This window comes from Anolis sagrei, chromosome 2, assembly GCF_037176765.1.
Source record: "Anolis sagrei isolate rAnoSag1 chromosome 2, rAnoSag1.mat, whole genome shotgun sequence".
Taxonomy (NCBI): Eukaryota; Metazoa; Chordata; class Lepidosauria; order Squamata; family Dactyloidae; genus Anolis; species Anolis sagrei.
This window is the reverse complement of record NC_090022.1, coordinates 101,782,494-101,793,797: the sequence shown is the minus strand read 5'-3', so window position 1 is coordinate 101,793,797 and position 11,304 is coordinate 101,782,494. Positions and strand designations below refer to the sequence as shown.

Sequence of the window (11,304 nt, the reverse complement as noted above, 5' to 3'; positions counted from 1 at the left end):
ACAGCTGTATTTGTTTACAGATATACAATCTGTGTATGAATTAACACTAAGCAGATGTCAGGCATCATGGAAGAAATCAACTGGTATTGGAAATACATACCCTGAGGCACTAACTCACTCTTAGATACCACATACCCTGCACAAAGAGCCATTTAAGCTAAACGAGGGGATGACTCCTTGCTGCTTAAATGGTAAGAGGCCTAATTACCAGTATGGATACATTTATGGCCATATCTATACTGAATATATAACTGTGTTATATGGCCTTATTTGAACTGCCATATAATGCAGTATAAAATAGTTTTTATTAAACATCTTTTACAATGGGGATTGAGATAAAAGAAAAACAAAAAATGAGAAAAGAGATAGGAAAGTAGGGAAGAGACTGGGAAAGGTAAGGGTTTGGGATTGGAGAGGTATCATAAGGATGTGGTGCAAAATTGAAGGGGAAGGGAGAGAAAGGGTAAAGGGGGGGGGGGTTGTAGGAAATAAGAGTTGGGAGAGTAGAAAGAGTGATTCCGACTTCCAGTTGTCTTCGTATCCGGCTTCACAGTCTCTTTAATGGGTATTCGAAGGGGGGCGGCTAACCCTATATAATGCAGTTTCAAACTGTATTATATGGCAGTGTAAATTAGGTCTAAGTCTGCATGTATATTGCAATTTAATGCAGTGTAAGAAACACATTAACCTGGTGCATCTACTTGATGCCCAAAGCTAATGAGATCCAGCTTGACATTGAGTTTAAGAAGAAAAACACTCCAGGAAGATCCAGACCTTTCTCAGTGTTTTGGCAGTGGGGCCATGGATGATCCAAGATCATATGTCCACAGCCATCATGCACAACCTGGGGAGGTGGAATAGCAATGCCTTCCTGACTCTCTGCACCCCATTTCCTGCTAAGAACTGGAAAAGTGCCATGACAGTGGAATAATGTAACACAATTTTTGTTCTTGGGTTATAAATGTAACTTCCTAATTGGTTCTATCATTAAAAAATGGAAAAAATTATTAAACTGCAAAGCCTTTGTTTTTGCAGAACATCCTGCAGCACATTTTGTTATAGTTTTTCAATGAATAGCTCATCAGGTCTCAACCAATTCAACATAGTTTGTGGCAGTCACAAACACAAAGTTTCTGGAGTATAACAAATGCTTTCAAAGTAAGTGCCACACTATTAAACAAGAATAACATTTTCAAACCAGATACCGAACATTTTTCAACTTTTGTTATGTAGCATAATCAAAGCTGTCCCTGTCAAATTGGGAAAGCTAAAGGTTAAGAGATTTGGAGGCATAGATTGAGAAGACTGACTTTTAACAAGGTTTTTTTGTGTACTTTTGAGGATTGCACTTGGTGCAGAGATGGTGCTACATCATTTGTTAGTATTGCGTTATATGTAATATCCAAATGTTGTTAACATTTTAGAACATCAACCACTAAAACAATGACAAAGGAAAAATATGGGCATTTTAATCCTGTTCTGTCAAGTTTGAGACTAAATACAACGAATGTCAGTTTGAAGCTCTTAAACTTTCAATATGATGATTAATTCTGAAGAATTTTGTACAGTTGTCAAAACTGTCTTAACAGAAAATTAAACATAGAGGCATCCTATTTTGGTCAAGTGACAAGTTCTTTGGGAAAATCTGCAGAAGGAATCTCAGCTCATTTGGTCATAGTGATAATAGTGAGTTCAGAGCTAGTAACAATGTAAATCACTAGTAATCTGATATTAACTCTTGATTTAGTTGAGTAAAACAATAAGAAATGCAGTTTGCTGAAACTATTTTCATTTTCTATCTTCAGAGTATTGCCCAGTAAAGCTAAGAAATTCAAAGTTGTTCTTGGTGTACAGAAGAATCAATGCATTTCTGAAAATTTCGGGGAGGGGGGTTGAAACCAGCCTCTTAGCTCACGCTGAAGCAAAGAGCACAGCAGGGGCAGAGCAGCCTTCAATAGCCTGCAGCTCTGCCCCTGTCAACCACCCCCACCAAGTCTGGTCTCCTTCATGAGGGCCTCCAAATCTAACACCCCCCAACTTGGTTGCTTTGCTACATCGGCTATTGCTGCAAGTAATGACAGTGTGAATAAATTGTCGATATTTGCTTGAGATAGTGCTTGCAGTTCTGGAAGGACTGTTAATTTTTTGTGTCTCATAGACTTAGCATGGGGATTTGGTTAACCAGTTAAAATTCATGAGTAAACCAGGTTTATTTTTTTAACCTGAAAATTTGGGGAGGGGGGGTGAATCCCTAACCCCCTCCCCTCGCTACAGGCCTGCACATAGGCAAGCGAAATTGAATAAGAGGATTCTACTCACAAAATGGATTTCAGAAATTAGAATTTCTGATCATTCAGAGAAATATGGGGGGGGGGGGGGAGGAGAAATAGTGAAGTAGTGCTTCTAGGTTTGATTAATTCTTATTATTAGTTTATGCTGGCCTCCAAAATCTCAGTAAAACAAATGGGGGCAATTTTCTGTTGACTACACAGAGGAGTCTCTTAACTCAGGTGTATAGACTCTAGTGGTCTGCAACAACATAGAAAACTGGAACAAGCCTGCACTATTAAAACAGAGACTATTTGTACAGTGTGGTTCTCTTGTAAGGACTGGTGGGGAAATTGGTGGATCATGAAGATAAGAGTACATTACGTCCTTTGTTTGCTGGTTTTTGAAATTACTAATTGTCTAGGTGATATGATGTGTGAGATTGTGGAGACTAAAGTTTAGTAAGCCTGGTTCCCACAGAGAGGCTTTGGGAGAACATTGGTCTGATGATGGCTAGGACAAAGATGCTGCTGCAGTGATCCTTTTGTGTGCAAGAGATATATAATCTCTGCAGATGTCTTCAAATCTTGTAAGGCCCCTTCTACACTACCATATAAAATCCAAATTTATCTGCTTTTGAACTGGATTATATGGTAGTGTAGACTCATATAATCCAGTTCAAAACAGATAATCTGGATGATCTATCTTGATAACATGGCAGTGTAGAAGGGGCCTAACATCTACTTTGATATTCCATACATTCCAACTGTCCTTATTTGGCAAGGGCAGTTCTGATTAGTCCCTTGCCCCATGGTTTCGATTGCTTTTAAAGCATTTTGGATTCTCTTTCCTCCTTTTAGCTCCTGTCTTACTTCAGTTCTTGCAAACAGAGATCCTGATCACACTGCACAATAACAGCATTATTCTGCTTTAATTGCCATTATTTAATCCTGTGGAAATCTGGGATCTGCAGTTTAAAGAGGGTCATTTACAATTCTTAGCCAGAGAGTTATAGCTCATCACCAGATTACAAACCCTGAGATGCAGCCAGTGGCATCATTGTGCAATGATGATGTTGATGATGATGATGATGATGATGATGATATAATAATAATAATAATAATAATAATAATAATAATTCAAGGTGCTGGCTTTAGCCTATAAAGCCCTAAACGGTTCTGGCCCTGCTTACCTCTCCGAACGCATCTCTACCTATGAACCGACCAGAACATTAAGATCGTCTGGGGAGGCCCTGCTCTCGATCCCGCCTGCGTCACAGGCGCGCTTGGCGGGGACGAGAGACAGGGCCTTCTCAGTGGTGGCCCCTCGGCTATGGAATGCCCTACCGGCAGACATCAGGCAGGCACCTTCGCTGCTGACGTTTCGGAGAATGGTTAAGACCTGGCTTTATGAACAAGCGTTTGGTTAAGCAGTGCAACCAATCATAGGAAGACAGTAAATGGAACATAGGAATGGCACAAGGATTATGAGAATGGATCTGATTTCAACTGAGGCGTTATGTTATGTTTGTCTTGTTGACCTGTCTTGTTGATTGTTAATTGTTGTGGATTGATGTTGTTGATCCTGTTTGTTGCATTGTTATGTTTTAATTGCACTGACACTGTTTGATAATTGTACCATGTAAACCGCATTGAGTCGCCTGTCAAGGGCTGAAAAATGCGGTATAGAAATAAAGCAAATAAATAAATAAATAAATAAAATAGTTACTCCCCTCTCCTAATGGCTTGAGGCAGGACACAAAACAGTTAAAATACAGTTGATTGTGCAATGTGAAAGAGTTCTTAGTTTAAATTGCAAAAAATGAACTCAGCAGGAGGGATGGGGAGGAGAGAAAGTTGTTGTTCTCTGTAGACTCAGACAAAAGCAAACTGCTGCAGTCTCTCCTAGGGCCCTTCCAAACAGCCCTAAATCCCAGAATATCAAGGCAGAAAATCCCACATTATCTGAGTGTGAACTCAGATAACTCAGGGCCCTTCCACACAGCCCTAAATCTCAGAATATCAAGGCGGAAAATCCCACATTTTCTGAGTGCGGACTCAGATAACCCAGTTGAAAGCAGATATTGTGGGATATTCTGCCTTGATATTCCGTGATATAGGGCTGTGTGGAAGGGCCCTTAGTTTGTTTGTTCTTTGTCATTAATAACCTGGCCACAGTCTAATGCTATTTGGACACATTTGTCCTGGTTTTAATTTGCAAAACATTGAAGAATATTTATTTATTTATTTATTTATTTATTTGATGCATTTATTAACCGCCATTCTCAGCCCATAAGGGCGACTCATGGCGGTGTACAATACATATAAAGACAATTTACAAAAGGCTAATTACAACAACATATAAACTATACGACAATTACAAACTACACTAAAAATCCGCTTCGTCTCATAGTGGAATCATAACCAGTCTCATATACCTTGTTCCATTCCAGTCATCTTTACCACATTGTTATAGCACTTAATTAAATGCCTTCTCGAACAGCCATGTCTTGAGGCTTTTTCGGAAGGACATGAGGGAGGGCGCCTGTCTGATGTCTGCAGGGAGAGCGTTCCACAGCCGGGGGGCCACCACCGAGAAGGCCCTCTCTCTCGTTCCCGCCAGACGTGCCTGTGAGGCAGGCGGGATCGAGAGAAGGGCCTCCCCAGACGATCTCAAGGTCCTCGTGGGCTCGTAGGCCAAGATGCGGTCCGAAAGGTATTTTGGGCCGGAACCGTTTAAGGCTTTGTAGGCCAGAACCAGCACCTTGAATTGGGTCCGGTAGCAAATCGGCAGCCAGTGGAGCTGGGACAACAAGGGTGTTGTGTGCTCCCTGCCACCCGCTCCAGTTAGTAACATGGCTGCCGCGCACTGAACCAGCTGAAGCCATCTTCAAGGGCAGCCCCACGTAGAGAGCGTTGCAGTAGTCAAGGCGGGATGTGACCAGAGCGTGTACCACCGTGGCCAAGTCAGACTTCCCGAGATACGGGCGCAGCTGGCGCACGAGCCTGAGCTGTGCAAATGCTCCCCTGGTCACCGCTGAAACCTGGGGATCCAGGCTCAATGATGAGTCCAGGGTCACACCCAAGCTGCGAACCTGCGCCTTCAAGGGGAGTGCGACCCCATCCAGCACAGGCTGTAACCCTATACCCCGTTCGGCCTTACGACTGACCAGGAGTACCTCTGTCTTGTCTGGATTTAATTTCAGTTTGTTCGCCCTCATCCAGACCGTTACAGTGGCCAGGCACCGGTTCAGGACCTCGACAGCCTCCTTAGTAGCAGGTGGGAAGGAGTGACAGAGTTGGACATCATCTGCGTACAGATGACACCGCACCCCGAAACTCCGGATGATCTCACCCAGCGGCTTCATGTAGATATTAAACAGCATGGGGGACAGTATGGAACCCTGTGGGACCCCACAAGTCAAAGGTTGTGGTGCGGAACAGGAGTCTCCCAATAACACCTTCTGGGTGCGGCCCTCCAGGAATGACTGGAGCCATTGCAAAGCAATGCCCCCAAGGCCCATTTCCGCAAGGCGCCCCAGAAGGATACCGTGGTCGACGGTATCGAAGGCCGCTGAGAGGTCCAGGAGCACCAACAGGGACACACTCCCCCTGTCTAGCTCCCGGCGCAGATCATCCACTAAGGCGACCAAGACCGTCTCGGTACCATGTCCCGGTCTGAAACCAGACTGTGCCGGATCCAGATAATCCGTGTCTCTCAAGAATACCTGGAGTTGTGAGGCCACCACGCTTTCCATGACTTTGCCCAAGAAGGGGAGATTGGAAACAGGCCGAAAGTTGTCCAATTTAGTGGGGTCCAGTGATGGTTTCTTCAACAGCGGCTTTATAATAGCCTGTTTTAGGCTCGCTGGAATCTTGCCTTCCCGAAGGGAGGCATTCACCACCACTGTTACCCACTCAGCCAATCCCCCTCTGGCCTCCCTCAGAAGCCAGGATGGGCAGGGGTCTAGGATGGACGTGGTGGGCCTCATTCCTCCAAGTATCTTGTCCACATCCTCGGGTTTCACAAACTGAAAATAATCCATCAAAATAGGACAAGCAGGTGCTCTTGTTACATCCTCGGAGACTGCATTTAACGCGGCGTCCAGCCCAGAACGGATCAAAGCGACTTTGTCTGCAAAGAACCGAGCAAATGCTTCACAGCGCGCGACCGAATTGTCAGGGCTCCCACCTGCGGTGGTGGGAGTTAAAAGACCTCTGACAATCCGAAACAACTCCGCCGGACGGTTCTTTGCAGACGCAATAGTGGCCGCAAAGAAAGTTTTCTTTGCGGCCTTTATTGCCGCGGCATATGCCCTAAGAAAGGACACAAACCGTGCTCGATTTGACTCGTTCGGATCCGAACGCCACACGCCCTCTAGTTCCCTCTTCCTTCGCTTCATCACTGCCAGCTCCTCAGTAAACCAAGGGGCTGGTTTAGCTCGGCTACTTGAGAGGGGACGTTCCGGAGCAATCATGTCAATAGCCCTGGCCATCTCCCCATTCCAGAGAGCAACCAAGGCTTCGACATGGTCACCTACCGAGGTGGCGGGAAAATCCCCAAGAGCCGTCAGGAATCCATTCGGATCCATCAGCCTCCTGGGGCGGACCATCTTAATGGGTCCTCCACCTTTGCAGAGGTTAGGGGGCGCAGTGAGCCTAAATCTGATCAGGAAGTGGTCGGTCCATGGCAACGGAGAGATGGACAGCTCCTCCACACCGCCACCCTGTTCCCATCCCTGGCAGAAAACCAAGTCCAATGTGTGTCCAGCACAGTGGGTGGGGCCAGATATTTGTTGGGACAGCCCCATGGTTGCCATGGCAGACATGAAGTCCTGAGCCGCACCTGTGAGGGTTGCCTCGGCATGGATGTTGAAGTCTCTCAGCACAAGGAGCTGTTGAGACTCCAACGCCAGGCTCGAGACCACCCCCGCTAGCTCAGGTAGGGAGACTGTAGTGCAGCGAGGTGGACGGTACACTAACAGAATCCCTATTATGTCCTTTAAAGCATATTCTTAGAGAAAATAGAGGTCTTTATCAATCTTCTGAACTCAGCAAGCATAGCAAAGCTAATTGAAGATAGCTGTTCTGCAGTCTTCTGTGTGAAGTTAGCTTTTTCATTAGCTTTACTGAATGTATGAGAAAAAGAAAAGACAATGATTAAATGGAATACAATAATCTCAACATATTCGCGTGCCTACAAAAAACAAAGGCAAGCAAATATTATTTTCCTTTGTGGAAGAAATCTGAATTAAAATTAGGTTCTGCAAGGAAGTTTTATATGTAGTATTAAGTTGTGTGGAAGCATCTTCCAAAATATTGTTTTTAACTTACATAGTAAAAGAAAGATATTTAGGGACACTGGGGAATCTTTTTCAAGATTTTTTGTAAAAGCCTGATTTAGCATCTGTAACAGATGTTGAAAGAATAACAATCTTTTATCAACTGTATTTAAGTGAGTCTAGAAATCATCCTTCTGTTGCACCAGTCACACACACCCTGCCAAACTTGCTCTGGTAGAAGGTTAGCATCCACATGGTCCAGCCAGACCAAAATTGCATTGGCTCTGCTGAATAATCACTTCACTTTCAGTGCCACTGTCATCACTGCTCTCAGTCCACCACATAGCTCTGTGTGAGCACTAGCCATCACAGGCACCCCATTCTGACATCACCAGAGGTGTGACTAAGAAGGAGGAGAGGATTGATCTCCCCACCTTCTTCCTGTTTGCATGGGTGACTCTGCTGACATCAGATCAGGATGTCTGCAATGGCCAGGAGCTTGCATGGAGCTCTGCAGGTAGCTGGAGTGGCAATAGGCACATCAACCACCTTTTCCCCCTGCTGATGAGTTAAGGAAAAAGGTGATGGCTGTGGTGTCCCCATGTGGACAGCAAATTGGTCTGAATTAGGTCTAATCCTGCTGCCACACATTCCCAAAGACGGGATATTCCAGGGTTTCACTCAAACTCTGCATCACCACTGATTTTTCCTGAAGCACAACAAAGTACAGGAAAATCATGAATATAGCCAGGAATTAACTCAGAATGAACCTGAGTTTTCATCACTGTGTACATAATCCTTTTTCTAGCTTCAAATGGATTTCCTAAAATAATCAGTAGTAATTCCCATCTTTTTGGTTTGTCTCCCCATTCTACCAAAGGTTGCTTTGGTTACTTTAATTCAGTAGTCGCAATATCTACATTGAACTTCTACAATCTGGCAGAACAAATGTAAAAAAAAAAATCATAACATAAGACTTACCTGTGGCATCTTAGTGTTTACCTGACTGGCACTCTACCAAAAGCTATTATGGCTAGGTATGATATACAGTATAAATGATATGCTGAGGGTCAGGACTGGATAGGAAACTTGAATGTGCCTGTTTTCAAAACCAGCTGCACTCAGTAGTATTTTTAGTGGTGATCATTTGCTATGCCATATCAATCATCTGCCATATAAGCCTGTGTGCACACATGCATGCATACACACAATGTTTAATCAAAATATATTGCTTTCATTTTCCATTAAAATGAACACAAGGCTTTGAGTAATGCAATAAAATAAGGTATAGGCTGGGATCCTGTTGTTATGATCTGCTGTCAAAGTAAACTTGTCTGTCTTCTGAAATCCTACCCATGCCTTATGTTAGTCTAAGCAACATATGGTAAATCCCTTTTCACTTGGAATAGAGTATTGGGGAAGACAAGCAGCAAGCTGCTCTCTGAAGTAACCAGTAGCTGGCAAGGAAAACCTTTATCTCTTGTTAGGGGTGGCATTTGCTTCTATTTTCCTGTCATCACAATGACAGGGACAACTTAGCCTCTAACAAAGTGCCTTCTCCTTCATCTCTGCTTCCTCCTTCTGGTGAAAACTGAGGAACATGTAGTCAAATAAGATCAGAATGTGGTCAAGAGGGCAAATGCACACACAGGCTATTGACCTCATCAGTTGGGCCACCAGAATTGCCATGCATCTTGGTGATTCCGGCAGTGCCTGGCGGGGGTGTGGGGAACCCATCACTTCACACTCCACATTGTCTGACTTACCCATCGCCCCATTCCATGGGAGGAAGCAGCAACCACTCGACTTCCCCCCATTGATCCAATACAACACAGGAAGCCTCTCATGTTGCTTTCATGCCACCGTGTGCCAGTTTGTCTATACAGAGTCCCACCGGAAGTTGCTCAACATCAAGTTGCTCCGTCGCAAAAGTATAAATGAAACAGCACATGCAGCCAAGAATTACCCCATGTGAAGTCATGAGAGAGGCACCAGCAGTTTGCTTTTGCTTTAGTTTATTGGAAATGGCAAGACTCTGCCATCTCTTTTCCTCTTCCTCCTGCTAAGTTATATATTTTATTTTATTTATATTCCACATTTCTTCTACATGCAATCCAAAACCAATGCATATAATAAAATGACTGAAAGCGAACAAAAACCATTAAATAAACAGGGTTCAGAAATATTATCCCAGTATGATTATAAGCTAGTTCATGAGGTCCAATGCCTGTCAAAAATATTTTTGCATAATGTTGTAGTTTTTTTTTATATAATAGCATAACATTGAAGCATTTTTAAAACAGTGCAGTCATATGTATGCATGTCAACAACAAGGTAAATCATATTCAGCTATTATTTCCAGATAAGCTTTCTGATCTTCCCACACACTGACACCTACAGTTGTCAGCATATCCCTCAGGCTTCCTTATGCTCAAGAGTTGCTTTTCCATGTGACTTAATATGTAACTGTAAAGTGAATGACTTTTCTTGGACTGCTAAATTCTTGGAAAATCCAGATTTGGTCAGAGAGTGACAGAAGGATGAAACTGGAGTCTCTTGTTACAGAAGGTCCATTTTCTGAATGCTCTGATTATCTAGAACTTGAAACTGACTTTTACACACTTGAAAGCTGATACTCACGTAAGTGTCTTAGATGCAGGCCACTATGTGCATTCGACTGACAACTCCTGTGACAGAGGATCTGAATCATGACTTGAATCATGACCTGAATCCAAATTCCTATATTTTTTAGTATATTTTTAACTTAAGCTGAATTGATCCTGTTTAATTGCTCTTTTTAATGCAACTATTTCTATGCTACTATACGTTTCCATCCACCTTATTGACCACCCTATCCTTTAACTAGTTTTGCATATTGGTCCCCTCCTCCCCTCCAAAAATGAGTCTGTTGTTGCTGATTATGCTTCTTTATTATTGTTTATGCTGTTTTTATGCTATTTTAATATGCTATTGCTCTGTTTTTAATTGTATGTTACCTTGGGCTTGGCCTCATGTAAGCCGCCACGAGTCCCCTCGGGATGATGGATGCGGGATGCAGGGTAGAAAAATAAACTCCTCCTCCTCCTCCTCCTCCTCCTCCTCCTCCTTTGGAATCCATGAGCTCAAAAGGCAGGTCATACCTATTGGTTCACCAGAATCTGAAACAGGATTAAAATGCATCTACTAGCCCTTTCTAGATTATTTTTTCCAAATGGATACCTCTCATGACAGTTGTCTCCCTTTCAAACAAAAGAATTGGACAAGAAACCTTCTAGCACGTGGTTGTTTTGGTAACATAACAATATCACCTAGCACTACTTTTCTAATCATATCTCTTTTTCCTGGTTTTACAGATGAGGTGGAGCCCTTTGAGATTACTCTGGGCTACAAATCACTAAGGAAGGAGCTTATTTTTATCTTTCTTCAACAGTTTCCTGGATTCTAATTCAAGATTCACACTGAAGGCATACAATCAGATTGAGCAGACAGAAGGAAGGGGGAAGTTGCTTTTAATCCCTTAGTAAAAGATGCAAACCCCCGTGACTTTTAAATTCTAGGGAAAGAGAAAAAAGATGTTGGAAGAGGAGTAATTTTGAGTGGAGAAATAGCTGGGAAGGAAAAGCAGTCTTTCCACTCAAATCAACATTCTCATTTCTCTGCTTGATCTGAATCCAACTCTAGATACTTCATAAGGAAAGGTGGAGCATATATATTCCTCCAGGAGATGTTGGTCTACAACATCCATCATTCCTATC

The 11,304-nt window shown here is 43.2% G+C and overlaps 1 pseudogene; it reads right to left on the bottom strand.

Moving 5' to 3' along the window:
* Nucleotides 1–4,521: 4,521 nt before the first annotated feature.
* On the bottom strand, nt 4,522–9,319 carry LOC137096184 (uncharacterized; annotated as a pseudogene).
* Between the last annotated feature and the right edge of the window lie 1,985 nt (nt 9,320–11,304).